Source organism: Uloborus diversus, chromosome 6, assembly GCF_026930045.1.
Source record: "Uloborus diversus isolate 005 chromosome 6, Udiv.v.3.1, whole genome shotgun sequence".
In the NCBI taxonomy this organism is placed as follows: Eukaryota; Metazoa; Arthropoda; class Arachnida; order Araneae; family Uloboridae; genus Uloborus; species Uloborus diversus.
Genome location: NC_072736.1, coordinates 24,527,968 through 24,545,198, shown reverse-complemented (window position 1 = coordinate 24,545,198; position 17,231 = coordinate 24,527,968). Strand labels below are relative to the sequence as shown.

At 31.3% G+C, this 17,231-nt stretch overlaps 1 protein-coding gene and 1 long non-coding RNA gene across 2 annotated transcripts in view; one reads left to right on the top strand and one right to left on the bottom strand.

The window, feature by feature from the left end:
- The window catches only part of LOC129223791 (neuroglobin-like), a 276,469-nt gene that overhangs the window by 130,213 nt on the left and 129,025 nt on the right, over window positions 1-17,231 (top strand). The gene's annotated exons all lie outside the window — the stretch shown is intronic.
- LOC129223792 (uncharacterized) lies at window positions 3,192-10,816 on the bottom strand. The gene is made up of 3 exons (XR_008580654.1): window positions 10,761-10,816; window positions 8,557-8,630; window positions 3,192-3,841 (listed from the first exon to the last, which is right to left on the bottom strand). It is a non-coding gene; the product is annotated as an uncharacterized LOC129223792 (long non-coding RNA).

Below are 17,231 nucleotides of genomic sequence, written 5' to 3'. Positions count from 1 at the left end.
CGACGAAGAAAAAAAACGCCTGTATGAAAAATATCCATTATATCTATATGAATGGAAAATTCCTCACCTCCGTGTTTCTCACCTCCATGACAGACTTATCAATGTCATTATTTCTGAGGTGAAAATAAATGATGGAGGGGAAATACATCAATCTTAGGTATTCTACCAAAATTATAAATTGCCAGTATATTCTCAAATTTACTTAATACTATTTTTTAACACACATTTGAACTAAAAGGGTAACTACTAATTAAGCCGTACTTTAATTAAGACAACTTTTTTTTAAAAGATTCCCCACTTAACATAAAAATGTCTCATTATTTGCACAATTAACAAAATTACTACTTTGATATTAAATTGGCCTTCAATTTTAAACACTATTTTTTCCCCCTCTTTTATTATTTTTTTTTTCGTGAACAGGGCATTTAAAAAAAAAAAAAAATTATTTATGAGAGAAATAATTGGAACTTTGCTGGTCTATTGTTTATGGCTACTTCTAGTCGGTAACACTTTCATGCAAGAATAAAAAAATAAAAATAAAATAAAACAAAAGGTTTCGAAAATGAAAAATATGTGTTCAAAAGTTACATTTTCTGGAAAATGATCCAAACACAAAATACTGTCTACGAAAATACAATTTTACGCTAACTCACTTTATATTTACATAGTATGTACATCTTAATGACTATACTGATTAAGCAAGTTCGGAACAATGAAGATTTAGGGTATAGAAGAATTATTTCGCAAAGAATAATCGTTGAATTCATAAATAAGTAAATATATACAGTAGGTTCTCGTTTATCCGGCTCGCGATTATCCGACCTCCATACTGTCCGACTTAGGACCTAATAAAAATGAGGAATTTTGAAGCCTGCCATTGCTGAAACTCGCCGTAACAGGTGTGGTAGGAAAATTATCCATTTTAACCAAGAATCCCCCCCCCCCCCAAAAAAAAAGGTGGAAGGTAAAAGAAAGAAACAAAGAGCAAAAGAGGGGAAAAAAAGAAACTCATTGCCTTGCGTCAAACGAATACAAGAAAATCCGTCCAGAAGTAAACGAGCCTAATTAATTTTCCGTATACCATTATCGACTTTTTAGTGTCTAAACAGTGTTAATTGAGAAAGCAAATTGTGTCAAACATAACTTTTTAACGTTTTGAGCTGATTTCTGAAAACAAAATATGCGTCGCTTATCTAGAGAAATCGATACGTCAAAAATAAACAAACAAACAAATAAAGTAATTGTACCTTTTAAACAAAGCAGCTGTTATATTTTTTTCCATTGAAAAAAATCTAAAATTGCTTTAAAAAATAAAAAACAAAGGAATTAAAAACAATACACATGTTTATTAAAATAGTAAATACATAAAAACATCGTTGTTCTTCCCTCGTTGCCAAAAAATGATTTTAAAAATGAATTTTCTTTAAAAAATAGGAAAAAAAACGCCTGTTATTGGACCACTGCTTAAATTGGACCTGGGGCTCAAAACCAGGGCTGCGGAGTCGGAAGGAAAATGGCCGACTCCGACCCCGACTCCTGGATTTTGAAACGCCCGACTCCGACTCCAACTCCGACTCCGACTCCGGATTTTTTTTTAAATTGTATTTTTTCAACTCCCTCTCTCCCTTCAGGGGAAGGGGGAAAACCTCTAGACAGAGATTGAAGTATTAATTCCTTTTTATGAAAATTTCGCATTTTGTTTTTTATTGTAAACCCTAGACGCATACAACGTCAGAAATTCAATTTAAAAATCAAATTTTCCAATAGTTACGAGTTAAAAAGTGAGATGACTTAAAAATCCCTTTTAAAAATTTGAAAAGGATTATCTGTAATTTGCTCCCCTTTAATGTTTAACAAATAGACATTGATCAAATCGTGTGCTTTTAATTTTTGAAGAGAAAACAAAAACCTTTTTTTCTAAATCCAAGTTCTTGAGAGGGGGTGGTTTGCCTAGGGTGACACTCATCTGGTAGATGGTAACCAAAGTTAATTTCAGAGTTTATAAAAAAATATAAATACTTTAATTCTGAAAATTTTCGCGAATATATTTTAAATTATATTTCATTAATAAAATTGCAACGAAAATAGGGCGCATATACATCAGGAGCTAATTTTACACAAAATGCGGCGGTATACAAATTTGTACGAATAGCTTTTACTATACCTACACTGTTAGAAATTTCATCGTAAAATTACGGTGAAATAACCGGCAGCAGTGTGTCCGTCTGATTAACCGTAAAGTTTACGGTTAGGGTTGATACTTCACATTTACGGGTTCAAAACCATTTTCAACTAAAATGGTTAAAAAACCGTAAACATGTAATTTTACGGTTTCTAACCGTATACAGCTAGTACGGTGAAAAACCGTAAAAACCACAATTTACGGTTTTGTAACCATATTCAAAAAATACGGAGAAAAACCGTAAATACAACATTTTACGGGTTTGTAACCATATTCCACTAGTACGTCAAAAAAACCGTAAAGATACCACAACGTAACATTTTACGGTTTTGTTACCATATAGGACTAGTATGTTGATGGACCGTAACTATACCACTTTACGGTATTGTGAACACATATGATTAGCACGTGGAAAAACTCTTAATGAAACACTTTTTGTAACCATTTAAAATGTGCACAGGCACCTAATTACTAGTATTCACAGTAATTTAACCCATTTGGTCAGGTTTTATAGTATGTTAATTAAATGAATGGATCTCTTTAGTCTATAAATTATAAATTCAGGTAAGAAATTAATTCAAGAGAGAGAGAGAGAGTTTCCTTTTAGAATTAAGGCTTACCATTTCAACTGTAACAGTTACGGAATATTAAAAATAAAGGCATTAAGAGAATATTTTAATTGACTTCAATTTTTTAAAAATCAATAAGTAAAAACCCAATAGATACACTACAAAGTACTTACATGTTGTTACACAATGTACAAGATTGATTATCAGTATTTTTTAATGTATAATTAGAGCTGTGGTTATATTCAATAAAAAGTGATTGAAATATGCACTAAAACTATGAAAATATGCAGCAAAAATGAAAAAACAAGCAATATTTTAAAAAAAGCTCAGAAAACTTGTTACTTCTGAACTAAAACGATTGGATCTTTCCAATCATTCACACAAAAAATGGTAAGCAATGGTTCTTCAAGGTCGGCTTCTACGAGACATGGCGAAACAAAAATTACTTCTTAAATTTTTCTATGAGACATGGCGAAACAAAAATTACTTCTTAAATTTTTTTTCAAAGATAAAAAAGGACCTAAAATCAAGTAAAAAACCCAGCAATAAACATTTATGCATTCAAGTGCACTAACATGAAAAAAAAAAAAAAAAAAGAAGCAAGAATCTGCAATTGCATATGCATTTGAATGTACTACTATGGGAAGGTATACCTGCAGAAATGATTTTTTGAGCTATGTGAAAAAATAATTTTTGAATTCCATACCAGCATTAGGGAAATGCTGAAATTTTACATTTTACTCGAGCTCTATTTTTCGAGTTCCAACCAAATAAGCAAGCTTGTACAAAAAAAAAAAAAAAAAACTTAAGTACAGTAGATGACAATAATGTAAAATTTGCTGGTACTGAGTTTTACCTCCCAAATGACAGTTTAATCCAAGCTCTCTATTATTGAAAATATTTTAAACACAGAAAAAATAAGAAACCTTACGTGGAGATCTTGTTTATTTTAGAATTTGAGCAATACAAAATAATTCACAAATACATATATACAACATAACAAATGTATTACAAATCGCAACATTTACAAATAATAAAAATCATCTTTTATGTCTTGGACCCAGGCATTGGATTTATTTCCACAAAGCACCTGAAACATAGATTAAAATTAGCCATGTAAAACACAAGCCTAATATTATGGTATTCTGAAACTACAAAATCAGTTTCTGTTAACATTAAATTAAATGCAACAGCAAAATCACTTTTCATCTTTTCCAATATTTACCTCAATACACAATAGAACATACTGGTTCGTTAGGAAGAACGTAGCAAATTAAATATGCTTTCTTAAGGCATAACTTACAAGTTAAAATACATCTGCAGCATTATTAAAAAATTCAGTTGCATTTAAAGCACATTAAAGCTAATCAAATAAAGTACATTCATTATATGTACAGTTTAACTCTCTTAATATGAAATCACGGCAAAAATGAACGTTTTATTCGTTAAGTTTGGTTCGCTATCTAATTACAATGAAAATTTCACGCATAATGCGTAATTGCAAGTCTCGGCTAAGACGAACAAAAATTCCTGAACTCTTACTAAAAACCTTTGTGGTTGAATACTGTAGTATCCTTTTCTAGAAATTATTCATTACTTCGTTTGGTAGTAGAAGTCCCATCGTGTATCAAGAAAATATAGATTATTTTGCATAGAAAATACAGTCCGTACATTTGTTGACCCGCAGAAATTGCAATTTATACGGAGATAAAATTGTTCGTCTTCCATTGCGGATTACAACCTATTCCGTGATTTTCGATACCATCTTCCTTTTTCAATATTTTCCAAATATATTCAGAAATAAATATCTCGTTTCTTATAAATGAATGTGATAAATGTACAATTCGTGCAGCAATATTTTTTAAATGTAGAGCAGCATTTCTTCATGTTTTTTTTCCCCCACAGAATCACTCATTCACAGTAGTTACGAATAACTGCTAATACAAACGAATTCATAGCTTTTTGATACTTCATATTAACTGAGTTCAACTGTATATACAAAAAAAAAGTTTGCTATGCAATTTTTTTCTGAGAAAAATAATAAAGCCTCAGACTTTATTTTTCACCTTGCTTGCAAAAAATAATTTTAAAAATTGGAAAATATACTAAATAGAACAAATAAAAATTAATAAAATTTCCTCTTAACTATTCATCAAAAAAAAAAAAAAAAATCCTATAACAGATCTTTTATTCTGCTAAAAAAACAAAGCCCTCACTTTGTGAAATTTAAATACTAACCTTACGACAAACTTTTTTGTCCTTTGTTTGAAGAGTATACAACTGTAACTGACACCATTAATTCCTCTTTTAAGTCCACAAGGATATTCTATAAAATGCCCAATAACTTCAAATGACAAAGCAAGAAAAATCTCGAATAATTTATGAAGTAATTTCATTTCAGATCCTTAACTTTGTTACCAAGACTTTTTAAGCCATTGAAAAAAGCTCTCTCTCACTCCCCCCTCCCCTCCCCCAACCCCGACATTTTTGAAAACAACATTTAAACAGTGATCCAACTTTTTCCCAATGGTTTTAAAACTTGGATTTTGAATTTTTAAAACTGATTTTACATATTCAAATTTTTGGCATTATTTGCAACAATATATAAAAGTAACATTAATCACTATAAAAACAAAATTGCTACTTGGATAGAATGTTATTAGATTTATGTTATTAGATTTATATAATATCCTAAAGAGTTAGCCTATTCAATTGAAGAATTATTTTTAGTTTTACCTTGAATGATTTTTTTCAAATGTAAAAATAACTGTTAAACTTTTTAATGCAAAAAAAAAAAAAAAAATGCAAACTCCTGTTTAAAGTTAAATTGGCTTTGTCACAGATATAATTCAAATTACGGATGCACCGAAGATTCAGTTTGGTCGACTGTACTTTAATATTCAGCAACGGAATACTGAAAAAATTTAATATTTGACAAATGGAGACCAAAAACATTTTTTGAAACAATGAATGAAAATTATAGTATGCAAATTCTTATTAATAGTAGTATTATCACACTGAAAGTAAATTTAATGCAAGAGAAAATACTAAGCTCAAGTTGTATTGCTTTTTCAATTTTTCTTAAATCTTATCACACACCTCATTAACCTTACCAAGGACGTGCCCAGAAATTTTGGGGCCCGTCACAAATGATTTTTTCTGGCCCTCCTCCATATTGTTTACTCTTATGTCCCCTACACATATTTCATCTCTCATTTTAAAAATCTCAGGCACCCTTCATGCTCAGGCTAACAGGTGTTTCTCTCTCTCCTCCCCCTGTGCATGCCCCTGAACCTTACTCTATTACTAAATCCATAAAATACACCGCCAGCTCAGTCATTCCATTTGCGGACTGCAGTTTCGTGCTGATTAGCACTCATCAGCCCAGAATAGGAAGGGACTGAGCTGGAGATGGAAAACCCCCTCCCTACTAGCAAAATTTCTTGCATCAACCTTGACAGATCTTGATATTATACTGACGGCGTCAATATTGACGTGTTTCATACTGCATAAAGCTTGCATAAAGATTAAAAAGCAATATTATAATAACAACACGTATGCAACATTGCATTCATCTTAAAAAATCAATATTGATATTACCTTACAATAACAACATTGCATACATGTTGTCGCCGTCAAGATGATATTGATTTCATGCTGTCGCCGTCAAGGTAATTAGTACACAATAGAACAGGTGGACCTTCGTTGATACTTGCGCATGCGCACAGTTCTTTCTACCCACCGTCCCTCGCATTGCTGGCACATTCTTCCTGCTTTGACCTCAATCGGATCAGAGGTGCTGCACGTGGCGTTGCATTCTTTTAGGCTTCGTTAAGTTGGTTGCTTAGTTATTAGTGTGGAATCCTTAGACTTTGAAACAAAGGGCATGAAGCCAAGAATTTCGTATTATCACTTCAATCTCACGTAAGATTAATTTTATTCAATGGTATTTATGTTATTCTTTAAGATAAATTCATATGTTTTGTCCATGGGATATTTTCAATGCTGACATCCATTTGAAAATGTACTTTATTTTATTTATTTATTAATTTATTATTTTGCTACCTTTACTCTTAAATGTGCCATAAAAACTGCCGCAATTATTCCTAACTAGGCATTTTATGTCTTTATAATACAATTAGAAGCATGAATTTAAAAAATAAGTCAAGTATTACGCAAAACGAAGAAACTTTCATTTTTAAAATTAAATTGCGAGTACTATTAATATCTTTATATGAATTTCCGATCAGATGTCAGCTTTAAGAAAATATTCTCAGGCTAGAAAACTATCTTGAAGAATAACAGAAATAATTAAAGAATGAAATTTAATTCTCGAGTTTGAAGTGAAAATAATACAAATAAATAAATGGATAAAACACCTTGCAAACGTGCTGATTTCATACTGTCATGTCAATGTATCCTGACATTTTCCTGTCATATCAATACGTATGCAATATTACAAAAGCAAGATCATCTTGCCTAGACCTTGATTTCATGCTGTCATGACAACATCTTGATATTATCCTGTCATATCAATAAGTATGCAATATTACAAAAGCAAGATCATCTTGCCTAGACCTTGATTTCATGCTGTCATGACAACATCTTGATATTATCCTGTCATATCAATACGTATGCAATATTACAAAAGCAAGATCATCTTGCCTAGACCTTGATTTCATGCTGTCATGACAACATCTTGATATTATCCTGTCATATCAATACGTATGCAATGTTACAAAAGCAGCCTACCTTGATATTTTCCTGATATTATGCTGCATACACCTTGTCAGTCAATATTGTGGCAGCCTGCTGACAGCATAAAGGGAGTAACATAACAACATTGAGGCAGTATTAATGCAAGATGATTTTTCTTGCATGTCAACCTTTATGCAATACTGAGGCAAGATATTTTGCTTACTGGGCTTAAGGAAGCCGAGAGTGCCAAACACTTCTTTTATATGAGCTACCAGTTTGTTTGGCACTCTTGGCTCTCTTAAGTTGTTTTCCACCTCCAGCGCAGTCACTTCCTAATCTGGGCTCATGAGTGCTAATCAGCACGAAACTACAACCCTCGAATGGAATGACTGAGCTGGTGGTGTATTTTATGTATTTCTGCCTTAGCTCTGGCTCTAGGGCAGTAATTTACTGAAAATTACTAAATAATTTAAAAACAAAACAATAACCAGAAAAATAACTCAGAATATTAAGTTTTTATAAAAATGTTAAAATAACATTTTAACTATATTCAGTTGATACTCAGTATACTGCCTATTCGGCAGATAAACCAGATATTTGATTCGGCTAATTATTTCAGTATTCTACCATCAAATAGCAAACAAATGTAAATATCTGACAATTGGTAAACAAACACATCTTTCTCTATGGAATGAAGGAAAGTTACAGCAGTTGAAAACCATAGCCAAACTACTATTATCAAATTCAAAGTAATTTTTCTGTAATAGAAAAGCCTCAAATGTTAAATTAAAATTTTATTTTTGCTTTTTAATTTTGCTTAAATTTTACGGCACATTACATCAACCCTACTATCAAACTCATATAAATATGAAACAGTAACCAGAAAAAAAAACTTCATAATATTAAGTGTTTGAAAATATATAATTTCAAAAATTAATCAAATAGGTGATTAATAATATATAACAACGAAACACTTGGATATTAACTTTTCAATATTTTAATTCAAAGATTAATAATACCAAATTTTTAGGCATTTTACAAGATTGTCAAACAGATGTCTAGAAAGAGACTAATTGGAAACAAAAAATAAATGAAAATACTTAGTACCTCTTAAAGTTTGCAAATGCATCATTGATGAGTTTTTCCCAATGCCATCAACTGTCCACAAATTCTTAGGATGTCTATTAGGTGAAAAGAAAAACACTAGTAAGTCACGTAAGGATTAAAAACATACTTTAATTATTTATATCATAAGCATATTTTTCATAATTTTAAAATGCTTCATCTGTTTGTAATACAAATACAAAAGAAAAATTAGATAGCAAAACTGATTTTTAATAATTTTTTTTTTTTTAATTACTTTTTTAACTGTGCATACACAGCTCTCATGGCATTGCTCGGAGTCATGAGATTTTGAAAAGTATAGGACATTAATTATAAGTATTTAGTTTTTTACACTTACTTTCTCATAAAGTATGGGGGAATGGGGGCCCATCAACCAAACTGACAAGGGGACCCCCCTTTAACTCTTGGCGGCCCTGCCTGCAGACAAGCCGAATATTCTGTTCGGCCAATTACTTAAAAACAACAGAGCCTCGTAATTTGAAGATGCTTAAAAGCAATTACTGCTAAAATGAAATACATTTAAAGACGTAATTGCTCTTCTGTTTGCTGTTGATTGTTATTTGGATCAGTGATGTTCCTACCAATTTTTCTGAGGGTATACTCCCAGTAATCCATTACACACAAAATGAGTAAGCGTTACATAAATAATGTGTCACAATATGAAAATTTTTGAAGCTTGAGATTGGGAAGTATTTATAAAATGGACGAAGTTATTTATGAAACGAACGAACTCTTTTATGCGAGTTTTTTAATGTGGTCCCTATCCACCACAAAAAGAGGTGAGGATGTATTTATCAATTTATACTCATCTTAAAAGGGTAAATATTTTTCAGTGTTATTAACTTATTACTGCGTTGGTTTTTGCAATGGGAACGACAAAAGAAATTAGAGTTAGTGGAAATGTTTTGACAAAATATAAATGCCCCCCCCCCCCCCCATTGTTGGCCAAAAAAATATGAATTTATATCTTACGTCAATAATTGTACTTACCAGTGTTTCTGCTTGCAGTTGCATTAATTCTAAATTTTTTCATTTCAAACTAAATTTGGAATTTAATTTGCAATTGCAGGTGAAACGCATTGAGGCATTTAGAAAGAAACACCTTCCCCATAATTTGCCTTATGGAAAGTTATTCATTAACTTTGGATGTTTTAGCATTTCGCTAAAGCTTTTTTTTTCACATTTTAGCTTTTTTGCTAAAAAGTTTTGAACTCGGCTTAAACTCTAGTTCTGACTTAATTTATTCGAAAATTTTCTCTGCAAAAATATTGGGAAAGCTAAACAATATTATTCGATTAAGCTGGGAACTTGAACACTTGCGTCTAAGTGGAAATATTTGGTTCCGGGAGGATTTTTTAAATTCGTATAAGTGGGGGTTTTAGTTTATCCGTTACCTAATAACTTATTTCTTAAATCTTACGACACATAACATTAACCTTACTCTTACTTACTCATTTATACATAAAACAGAAAAAGTAAAAAAATAAGACATCATGATATTAAGTGGTCATAAATATGAAAAGTCAGCTTATTACTGATTTTTCATACTTCAAATATCTAAAAGTTGATTTACAATATAATAAATACTGCTAAAAAGCAATCTAATTTAATTAATCACAGTGATCCAAGTTTAATAATAGTCATGGTGCAGAAACATTTGGTTTCCTGCAAGATTTATTTACATAACATTACCATGATTGTACGCTGTAAAATCATACATCTGAAGCAGTAGATTTTCAAATAAATAAAGGAATTTAAATTTGTGCAGAATTGCAGATAAACTAACCAAATTCGACACATATCATACTACATATGCAATATGGAAGACAATTTTCAACCGTATACGATTGTAATTCTCGGCCAAATACTCAGTATTTCGCAAAATATGGTACAATTCCTAAAAGATAATTGTTTTTTGCAACTTGAACAGTATTTTCCCTGGAAGGGATAATAAACTCAGGGAAATAGAGAGGGAAGAGTCGAAGTTTCAAATTTACTACTGTAAATGCATTCAACATTCAACATTGCTTACGTATATGTATAATCTAAAGTAAGAAAAGAATAGGTGCAGTGGCACTCATTGATATGTTATAAGTGCGTTTCAGCTCTTAAAATAAGTGTTAGTAGAGATAACATTAAGTACACAACAAACAACTAAAAATCTAATAAATGAAAAATGTATTTACCTTTCCAATAGAGGCCGCCATGTTTGCTATCATCACCCTCGCTTTTCCATTTCCGGAAGATGGCGTTGCGCGCGCTGAATTCCTATTGGCTGTCAGTCGATCCGATTGGCTAAACTTTACGGTGAAATAACCGCTTTCTCAAAATACGGTGAAAATACTGTTTTTCTTTCGATTAATGGTTTGAAAACCATTTTTTTTATGGTTTATTTGACTGTTGAGGCTGAATACGGTAAAATGACAATAAAATAAACTGTTATTTAACCATTTTTTCAGTGAAATTTTTAACAGTGTATGTTTCTCATTCGCAAAATTTTTAATTTAAATTTTATTTGCTGCTTTAGAGTTAACCTTAATATGAAGATTTTAAGATTAACTGCAATTATTGAGTGTTGTAATCAAGAAATCATTTACACTTATTTTGTTCCATACTTTTTAGTGAGAACCAAGCTTAGAAATAGTCTTAATAAAGAAAAAACCATTAGATTATTTCGTCGGATCTTTTGGATTCGTGCTTTCGCGCCAGAACTTTTTTGAATTTGCCGTTCACCCTTAAACGTTTCAACATTAGCTACGGGCCTCAACTTACTAATTTGTTACGTTTCTTTTACTATTTTACAACTGAGATCGAACAAAACACTATATTTCTATTTTTATTTGTAAGTGATTACTTGAAAATGTTAGGCAACAAAACCGTTTGCTGACAGTTACTATTAGTTAAGTTAAAAAGTAAGCAAACTAGGGGACGGCTACAGAAAGTTCTGTAAGCACTCAAGCTAGCTGATTGCCATAATGGCAGTTATTTTCTCATTAGTATCTTTTCATACATGTAATCGAACCAATTGGAAGTCAGTTTTTAAAAAATGCAAGGAGAGTCAGCGAAAGGGAAAGAAAAAAAAAACGCCCGGAGTCGGAGTCGGAGTCGGCATGTTTTCTAACAACTCCGACTCCGACTCCTTTACCTAAAAATCAGTCCGACTCCGACTCTTCGACTCCGACTCCGACTCCGACTCCACAGCCCTGCTCAAAACCTAGTACTGAGATCAGTGCTACATTCTACCGGTGGAAATACAACGATTTGTCTCTGAAATGTTTGAGGAATGAAGTTCACTACATTTCGATTTTTTAGCTTTAGTTACGATGTTAGTTTCGTTACGATGTGTTGAAAACATGTTCGATCTTATTTTGAGAACTTGTATGTAGTGGGATAAAGCGAAAAGTGAGGAACTGAGGAAAGTGCTTTTATAGTAGGGGAATATGAGGCAAAGTGAAAGGGTTAAGATGACTGATCTTTTTCAAAATGAAGAAATTGGAAATTTTATTTTGAAAATGACAGCACATAAAAAAGAACATTGTATTTTATAACAAAACTTTCATTGAAACATTTTTTTGCAATAATTTTGAGCCTTCAAAAAAAAAAAAAATTTTTTTCACTTTTTTCTTCTTTTTTATGGGGCAAAGAGAAAAATAAAAAAATTTTATAACGAAATATGTTCTGTTTGATTATAAAAAGTATTTTTGATCGAATGAATCTGTAAATAAAATTTTGAATGAATAAATGAAATGAAAATGGATCAATAAACGACTAATTAAATTAGTTAATCAATTAATGTATGAAGAAAAAAATTACTGAGTAAAAGAGTGAATGAATAAGTAAATAAGTGAATTACCAAATGAAGGAATGTAAATGAATTAAATAATAAATGAATACGTAAGTGTTTTAGTAAATGATTGAGTGAGTAAACGAAATTAACTATTTCACTTTGCCCCGCTTGTACTCAACTACTTGTGCAAAACATTTAAAATGCAAATAAGCTTAATATTAACTAAATAAATATTGCACCGCATATTAGAAGGTCTGAATTATTATTTAAAGTGTTAATATCAAGAACTTTATAATTTTATAATATCAAAAATAATTTTTGACTTTCAACAAATATTACAATAAGAGTCATTTTTTTAAAATTGCTTGTATTATCAAATGCTTTAATTTTCGGCGGTATATTTTTTCCTGATTGAAATTAGACTAAATGGGCAACTACATTGTTAAAATATCGCTAGATAGGTGGCGCTAAGAGCAGAGTAGATATCCACCTTTTCACTTTGCCCCACATTCCCCTACTATAAACAGTGTTTAATATTGATTACAGCACTGTATTTACTTGCGCAATGGGGTTGTTTCCTTCAGTCAAAAGTAGTCCTTTTTTTCACTGAAATTGATAGAATAAGGAACTCAAATGTAAGGCTTTATTCTCATTGCTTACAGAGCCATATAGACTCGATTTCAACTTCAACTTGTTGATCAAACTCATTCAAAGTAAATTTATGTGTTGGCTCAGCTCAAGCTTTTTCGTTGAACATTTAAAAACTGGTGTTCAAATCAAAAAGGAATGTTTTCCCTGTGGTCGTTTTAAACCATTTTTGCATGAATTTTCGACAACGAATCTATAAATATACCTTCAAAAAATTTGGAAAAGTCAGGACGCAAAATTTTCCCGAACCCTCTCGACTAAACCCTGGATTTACTTGAGCCGTCAAGTGAGCAACTGTATGAGCTCCCGATTGAAAACGAAAACTGCCCTGTGTGAATTTTTGAGCATCAAAGGACCTCTCTGCCGTATTTAACAAAAATCTGACATAAACATTGAATTTTCATTAATGAAGTCGTTATTTGTTGTTTGGTTAATCTGTATATATAAAATAGCTTGTCCTGACTGACAATCAACACACAGCCAAAACTACTGAGGCTAAAAAACTGAAATTTAGAACATAGGGTAACGACCCCAGTAATTGGCACTTTAAGAGTTTCTCCTTAAACTTACTTCTATTTTCATTACTTTGAAAAAAATATTCACTTGCAAATATTTTTGTATCAAAGAATGCACATCTGTGCATTTATTTAGTTCACTAAGAGCAAAAATATTTGAATTGATATTTTTATAAAAATATATGCATAAAAAGTTGACAAAATCACCAGTAATTGGCACCTGATACCCCAGTGTATGACACCTTGTGATCCAGTAATTGGCATGCATATGTTAATAAAACTGGAAAATCACTTTAATTTTTAACTTTTTGATTACATACAAATTTTATCATCATAAGAAACATAATTAATGTTAATTTAAAGTAGGGAATTTTACACAAATTAATGTTAAATCACACATCCTGACGTTAAAAACGTATTTTAGAGAAATAAAAATTTGGAATGTTATATGGAAAAAAATATCGAGATTATTGCTGTTTCATCAGTCGGCATGCAGCTTTGATTTTACGAATTATAGCTGTTTTCACATAAAAAGGAACATTAACCCGATGGCTAAAAGGGACCATAAAAAATAACAGTTCTCTACAGTCTAACTGTGATGGCCAAACATTTGTTTTTTTATTGTTTCTTTTAAAGTTTAACAGTTGATTTTCGTGCATTCAAATCAATAGCAGAACACATATAATATTGTTGCTGCACAAGTATCAGAAATCAAACTAGTGACACATTGCACAACACATTAGGGATTATAAGCACATGTGCCAATTACTGGGGACTAGAAAAACGGAAGCACCATTAAATGGCATCCATCATATTTCTTGAAAACACCAAAGAGAGACAAAAATTTACTTCTACCCACTCAAAGTAACATCTTTCAACTAAACAAAACTTTTGACAACCAAAATTTAAAATATATTTTAAGTTAGATTTTAATAGATTTATGCGCATGCTTCCCTTAAGCCAGAGGAGAAGCTTTTGCAACAAAAATGGCTGATTTGACACAACTCACAATTGTTTCTTTTTCCTATACACTGCTACCATTTAGTAATACGAAATGAAGTTATAATTTTTAGGTAAATGTACATTCAGTTGGTACATAGAATTCTACTTTTAAAAGATTGGGTACGAATCTTATTTTAGGACATTTTTGTTGGAAGTGCCAATCACTGGTGACCTGCCAATAGGGAAGTATCAACCTATCAAATATTCCAATTTTAACTATTGCACAATGTTGACAGGCTTACAAAACACAAAAATTCACCATGGCCGAATTTTTAAAACCAACGATTGATTTTTTATGAATTTTTTAAAGAGCGATGCGCAAAAAAGAGGTGTGGCCTAAAACGTCAGCAGCTGACGTCATTTCCCTGTTCCGATCAGAGCTCCATTTCCATGCCGTGTTGCGCCTACCAGGAGGTGAATAGCACTGTCTTTTTCAGCCTTTTTAAAGCAGTTAACCAGCATTTTTTCCATTATGGGGCTAGGATTCACGAAAGGTCAATCCAATAACCTTCCTCAAGTAAAGTCATTCATGGTGTTTGACTTTTTTCGAACGGACGAGAGATTTAATGTCCTAGAAGTACGGGGAGTGAGACAACAAAGTTTCACCATTGTTATTCTTTAAAATTGTACGTACATATCCGTCTATGTTTGCAGTTCATATTATTCGCATTAGTTTCCCTTATCAAGATTGATCATTTCCATTTGTGTGTCGATGGTTTTTTATCTGAATATATAAATTACAATGTAAGAGCGCTATTCCAGTTCTTACTTGGCGGCTTTTAATGAGGCGCGCATTTTGTAACAACCCTACTGCAAGTGATTCCAGTACTAAGTTTTAGAGCAGTTTTTGCATGAAAATTTTTCGCTTTGTTGGCAATAAAAGTTGATCTGCTTTTTTTTTGTGGAAAATTGTTTTAAATCCACTAATACATGTTAATTATCCTTGAGTTTTTGTGCAACTTAGCAAAAAAGGAAAAATATATTTTTTTGCTCTTTTGATAAAAATAATAAATTTGAAAATGGTGTTCATTTCAAAAAATAAGTACCTTTTTGCAGGTGAGAAAGGTCTTGTATATATAGAAACGCTTCTGGTGATAAACTGAAAATGTATTTTTAAATTATCAATTTGTAATAGTTAAAATTTGAAGATAGTTTGAATGTTAAAAAGAAAGTATTAATAGTTTTTGCATTGTTATTAAAATGGAAATAGTAATGCATCTATTACTTTCTATTTAAGTTTATTGTGCAGGGTTTAAATTCCTTTGTTTACTTGCATTTTTTTTTAAAATATCTCATATGCTTATTAAACATTTATTTATGAACAGTTGTGAACATATATTTCAAACTGTATTTCTCACTTGACATAGATTTTAATTAAAATGAAGTGCAAATTTTCATTCTCAAATTTTAATTAATAAACACACTTGAAAACACTTCTTTCGAAGATCCTGCTTGACGGAACAATAACAAATCGCTTGTGAGGAGTTTTTTTAGATGTAGACTAGCAAAAATACCTGGCGTTGCCTGGGTTAGCAATAATTATGAGAAACAATCGTTACTTGCATTTGTTTTCTGTTTTAAGTGAAAGAACTTAAAACACACCTTTTGACGTGATTTAAAATCTAGCTTCTTCCTTACTCATAAAACTAAGTAGCAGTAAGTAAAAAGAGCAAAATAGTATTCATTTAGAAACGAAAACACGAAATTTAAGCGTATACAAATGTCCAGAATTTCCGAAATATGAAATTAAACTTCACATGTTTAAAAAGATTTATCAGTTAATACTTATTTTTTTTTTACATTGAGTCTTACCTTCTCTGTATGTCTATTGAAGAACGAACTGTTTAAAAAAATGTAGCCGCGCACCCGTGATCCCCTTAAACTTGCTTTAGTTATTTTGGAAAATTTCAATTATTGTGGGTTCTTGGTGCGATTTAAAATATTACCGAATTTGCGGAAATCGTTTTGGGATACCTTGGATAATGCTCCCCCTTCTTACTTTGTAAAACGGTATGTTACTAATTTTTGTTAAAGAAATATTGTCGCCATATGCTAAAATACTTTTGGTCACCATAAAATGGCGCTAAGCAATTTCATCCGTAATGTTTCCAAAATAAGTAGTAAAATTTGGCGTTGGTTTGAATTTGTGCACAAAGTCACATTAATGGAAGTTTTTGTGCTGTTTATGGATTTGCCTAATTTAGTTGCTGGATTATTTACAGTAAAAAAAGTTTTTAAAGATTCTTTGATTAGTGATATTTTGTTTACATTCTGAAAGCTGACAAACATTATTACATAGTCTTTGGCTTCAAAAACCGCGACAGTTGAAAAAACTGCCAAATGCATCAGCTACTGAAATCTTTCTACATAAATTTTGGCGAGGTTTCTGCTGTTAGATTGGATAAAGATTAAGTGTCCAATCAGCACAAATAATTATAAAAAAAAAAAAACCCAGTAATTACAATTGAAGTTCCGTTTAAATGGAAAATAATCAGCCAAATCTAGTTATTATTAGCCAATCTTGGGGGGGAAAACGTTACTTTAAGATTTGACTTGAGAAAAGCCTCAAACGGTCAGACGAAACACAGAAATATTCAACAATTCTAGCTTTGAACTGGGAGTTGAGATGATACACTAAAAAATTAATTGTATTGAGGAAAGCCTTCGAACATGGAACAAAAAAAGTCCATAACTCGTTTTTCATA